Genomic DNA, 5,234 nt, shown 5'->3' on the forward strand with positions numbered 1-5,234 from the left:
TAAATTTATATATATATATATATATATATATATATATATAAATTTAAACAACAATAAATTGAATCCAATGAGTCAGGTCTTATTAGTCATTTCTTTATTTCAGTAATAAATGTACAAAAGTGCATCATTTTCTTTATAGTCCATATGAACAACAGAGATGGTAAAAACACATGCTGAGCTGCATGATAGACACAAATACATGCTCAAACATATAATAAAATTCAATTACATGTTTGTTTGTTTGTTTTTATTCTCATAACATTACAGATTGCGTTCTAATTCAAAATACATTCAAGGAAAACGTATAGGCGAAAGCACATCTGGCTATTAAAGTGTTACAGAGGTTTAAACACGCACTCACCAAAAGCATAAACCAAACACTTTATAATGCATTACATTTGTAGAATGAGACAAAGCATTTCTCAGCACAATTTAAAAATTCTAGTAAACACGAGCAATTTTCAACAGTGTTCATGGAGGTTTGTCAAAGCAAGGAAACCACAGTACTCTAAACTCCTCAGATGTCATTTGAATGCATCATCATGTTTTTTTTTAAATCAGGCTACCTCAACATTTAGTTAAAATGCTCATGTCACAAATGCAAAAACAAAGTCGTATCTAACTCACAAGACAAATGTATCCTTGTAAAAACATAATAAACGCTAACGGACATTTTACACTTGAACATATTGGAGTTAGTTAGCAGTAAAACTGTGCTGTGAATGTGAGTGGAAGCATCTATCGAGTGTAACTAACAGGTCTGAGTACAGTGACATGAGCAGGGCTAGCTTTTCATGGATCAGACAATTAACAGTCAAAACACACACAAAAAAATAACATTCATTGTTCCCAAAACTGACAGCTGTCTCCAAAGACAAGCCACGTGTTTGATTTTTGATTTAAATACTCAAACTGATCATTATTAGTGTTCGCTGAGCGTCAGCGTGGAGCTGCCCTGAGGGAGACCTTGGTAGTCTCAGCGCAGAAAATTTGTGCTGATTCTCATACAGGAACACAAAAATTAAACAGTCATAAAACAACTTGACCTGAAAAACAAATAGCTCACTTTTTATTTCAGCTTCTCGACCTGGAAGTTTGGACCCACTAAAAGCTGCACTTTGATTCATTGATGGGAATAATTTGCTTTGATGAGAAAAATGGTAAAAAAGCATCCTCTGTTAAATTTAGACAACAAAAATGTAACCTGTGAAATGTGGTCATGTAGGACATTCACAATCTGTATTCATGCTGTAGCACCACTGTTGTTTCAATGAGGTCACTTCCTGTCTGTTGGTCTTTCACTTCCGCCTCCGGCCACAGTAGTTACCCTGACAGCCTCCGCCTAATGACCAGAGAGTTGACAGTTATTCACAGTTAAACAAACGGCACACATCTTCAGGCTCTGCCAAAGATGGAGATACTTAAAAAAATGATTTTGTCTTTCTTCACACGACACATCAAAGTCAAAATATCTTCCTCATCACAAACAGCAGATGATAAAAAAAAAAAAAAAAAAAAAAACCTCCTTATGAAACAGGAACATTTGCACCTCATGCCTAAAAGTGGTCCTGATGATAATAGTGTGAAAGTTTATGAAGCATTCAGTTTCACACTATTGTGATCTATTTTTCTTCCGCACGTTTTTCGAGCACGATTCTCTTCCCACAGTTTTCAAACTATTTCAACAAATCGTATATCAAAACATTCAGCTCTTTCAGGACAATCCTGCTATGACTTCTGGTATTGGTGCAACTTTAGCTTTTTGAAATATTTAGCCTTTTCTGCCGTTTTTCCTCAGAAAATGCATTGAGCTCATTTTACATCCTTCAGATCTTTAGTTAGATCTGTTTACAACCTTTTACTGCTCCTTTGACATTTTGTTCTGCTTCAGCTTCTTTCAGCTTTCTTGTGTAAATTTAAACTTTTTTTCAAGCTACTTACAGCTAATTTAAGCTGATTTCAGCTGTTGTGTACTCATTTCAGATTCTTTCTGCTAACTACAACATTTTTGTGCTTCTTCTAACTTCTTTTTGCTAATTTCAGCTTGTTATGCGCCTTTCAGCTTATTCCTGCAAGTTTCAGCTTTTTACCATTTCAGCTACTATGTAGCTGTTTATGCTAATTTAAGCTTTTTCAGCTAATTCCAAATTTTTGCACTCATTAAAGTTTTTTCAACCTAATTCAACAAAAATATGCTCTCTCCACTTCCTTCTGGTAATTTAAGCTTTTTTCCCTGCCCTTTTAGCTTCTTTTCAGCTGTATTGTTGCAGTTTAAGCTTTTTTCAGATAATTTCTACTTTTTCAGAGACTCTGACTCTGAAAAACAGTGAAAGAGACTTTTTGTGCTCATTTCTGTTTCTTTCAGCGTAACTGGGCAAACATGCGTTCTTTCTACTTTCAAATGCTAATTTATTTGTTATCCCTTTTCAGCTACCATTTTAGAATTTCTTTTTAGCTAAATTCAGATGTTTGCTGATAAAGTCAAGTTTTTCTTGGTAATTCTTGCTACTTTCAACCTAATAAACTTATTTCTGCTAATTTCAGTTTGTTATGCTCCTTTCAGCTTTTTTCAGCTAGTTTCAGCTTTTTTTGCTATTTCAGCTACTATTTAACTGTTTTTCTGCACATTTTAGCCTTTTCAGCTAATTTCACTTTTTTTTTTTTTGTTGCTCATTTTAGCTGTTTCTACTTCTCATAGCTTAAGCTTCTTTCTACCTTTTTGGCTATCTTTTAGATATTGTTTTGCTAATTTGACCTTCTTTTTTTGCCGATTTCCTAATTTTTGTGCTAATTTCTGCTTATTTAACCCTAATTCAGCAAGTATGTGTTCTTTTTTCTTTCTTCTGCTAATTTAGGCTTGTTCTTCCATTTCAGCTACGTTTCAGCAGTATTTTTTAAGCAAATTTCAGCTGTTTTTCAACAAGTTCTTCAGCAATAAGCATTCACACTGTATTTTTGCAGGAAATGCAATTTCTCTAGAGTTACATGAAATTAAAATGTGAGGTCATTCTGTGATTGTTTATGGCTCAATGCTGACAGATCCTCTGTGTGTGATGCTTTACCTCTGTAGCCTCCAGCTCCAAGTAAGGCCTGCATGGCTGCATACTTGGCTGCTTTTTGTGCCTTGGCTGGAGAAAAATTAAAATGCCTTTTAATTAAATTTCATTTTGTAACAATTTTCACAGTTAACTCCTACTTTTATTTAAGTAACACAATAATTACTAGATCTAATAAAATCACAAATTGTGACTTTTTTATAGTTTAGATTAAATCACTGAACTAAAATGATGCCAAAACATGAAGGACAGAAAAGCTGCTTGCCTACATCCAAGTTTATATCACAGCGTGGTGATTTTGTGTTAACGATGGGCTGTATGTTCAGGCACTAAGATTTATTAGAGCATGCTTTTTCCCAGAAGACAAAGTGAGTTTTCTTACATTTTTGTCCAGTTCCTGCATATCCTGGAGAACAATCACAGGAAAGACAAGAGTTCATAAAGTTCTCAGGAGTTTCATTCATTTTCTTTAAACCTCAGCAGAGCCACGAGTGTTAAAATGACACCAACAATGAGTGAAAAGGTTTATTAATAATTTGCCTCAACGATGCTTGTTCTGTGGTCAAGGTTAGTTTTACCTGGATATCCTCCTCCAGCCACTCCACCGTATCCTGGGCCAGCGCCTCCTGCTGGAGTAACAAACAGGGAGGCATTTTTTAAATTACATAGATATGACTGTGATTATTTTCAAATACCGTACTGTATATAAATACAGCCCGTCAAATTGAAATAACTGGTGAAATTTTTGCCAGGACTCATCTTGAACTAACCTGGTAGGCCCCCGGCTCCTCCCATGCTTTGGCTGGTTCCTCCTGCCCCTCCTATTCCTCCTCCTACATTGCCCGAAGGAGCACATCAGTAATTACAACAGCCACATTAGGTTATTACACATAAAGTACAATGTTTTACAACAACTGTGATTAGAATGTTTTGGATACATTTATATAATGTGATGGGAAAGTACTGGTGTTGTTGTCAAGTAAATATTTATGTTGCTCTAATATGAGTTACATTTTAATTCATTTGGTTATTTTCTATATTTGTTTTGCATCTTCTTAAAAAAACAAACAAAAAAAAAACAATCACCTGGGCCTCCTCCCAAAATACCTCCTGATCCCGTATTTGGAAAACCTGCTCCTGCAGCGGGTAAACGTGAATGTGAAGGAGATATTATAGGTCATTTAAAATAAAAACAAAATATATATATATATAGTCTATATTTAATATTTATATATAATAATATAGATTATATAGATAAATGATAATCCTTTCAGATTTCTCAATCGTCAAAGTTTTATCAGTCCTCAAAGTTGTAACAACTAGCAACACTATTAAAATATCTAAATATTCTTTGTTAGATTTATTATATACACTATTATAAGATTTTACCTGGCCCATAACCAGTTCCACCCATAGAAGAACCATAACCAGACTTAGCAGGCTTTCTTGTTCCAAGTGTTTGGCCACTGGGTCCATATCCAACACTCCCACCAGGTCCAACCCCCCCTGGCAGGCTTCCAGCTCCTCCTGGACCAAAGCCACCTGTTCCAGTGCCACCTGGACCATATCCTCCGGGCCCAAAACCACCAGGTCTAGCTCCTGCTCCTCCAGAACCTGCTCCTCCAAGACCAGCTGCTCCTCCTAAGCTTCCTACTAGAAAAAATGGTTTAAATAAAACAACCTCACCAATAGTCATTATTAAAGTAAATATGAACAAATAAATGAACAAACAAACCCACCTGTTCCATAACCAGGTCCAACATAACCTGGAAAGAAAGTCAGAAGAATGTTCAATAATTAGTTTTAAACGATGCATCAAACAGTCATTTTTATCTGTTCATGGGTTTAAATCATCAATAACTTGTGTGTATCTTACGTACCAGACTTGGAAGGCTTTTGTTTTCCTAATGTTTGGCCACCAGGTCCAAACCCAGTTCCTGCCCCAGCACCACCAGGTCCAAACCCAGTTCCTGCCCCAGCACCACCAAGTCCGAAGCCCCCAGTTCCTGCCCCAGGACCGAAGCCTCCAGTTCCTGTGCCAGCACCGCCCGGCCCAAATCCAGTTCCTGTGCCAGCACCGCCTGGCCCAAATCCAGTTCCTGTGCCAGCACCGCCTGGCCCAAATCCAGTTCCTGTGCCAGCACCGCCTGGCCCAAATCCAGTTCCTGTGCCAGCACC

At 36.8% G+C, this 5,234-nt stretch overlaps 1 long non-coding RNA gene across 1 annotated transcript; it reads right to left on the reverse strand.

Annotated features, from left to right (window-relative positions):
• Positions 1 to 4,669: 4,669 nt before the first annotated feature.
• LOC119419974 lies at positions 4,670 to 5,006 on the reverse strand. The gene is made up of 3 exons (XR_005187283.1): positions 4,937 to 5,006; positions 4,796 to 4,822; positions 4,670 to 4,709 (listed from the first exon to the last, which is right to left on the reverse strand). It is a non-coding gene; the product is annotated as an uncharacterized LOC119419974 (long non-coding RNA).
• Between the last annotated feature and the right edge of the window lie 228 nt (positions 5,007 to 5,234).

This window comes from Nematolebias whitei, chromosome 14 (genome assembly GCF_014905685.2).
Source record: "Nematolebias whitei isolate Nwh7 chromosome 14, NemWhi1, whole genome shotgun sequence".
In the NCBI taxonomy this organism is placed as follows: domain Eukaryota; kingdom Metazoa; phylum Chordata; class Actinopteri; order Cyprinodontiformes; family Rivulidae; genus Nematolebias; species Nematolebias whitei.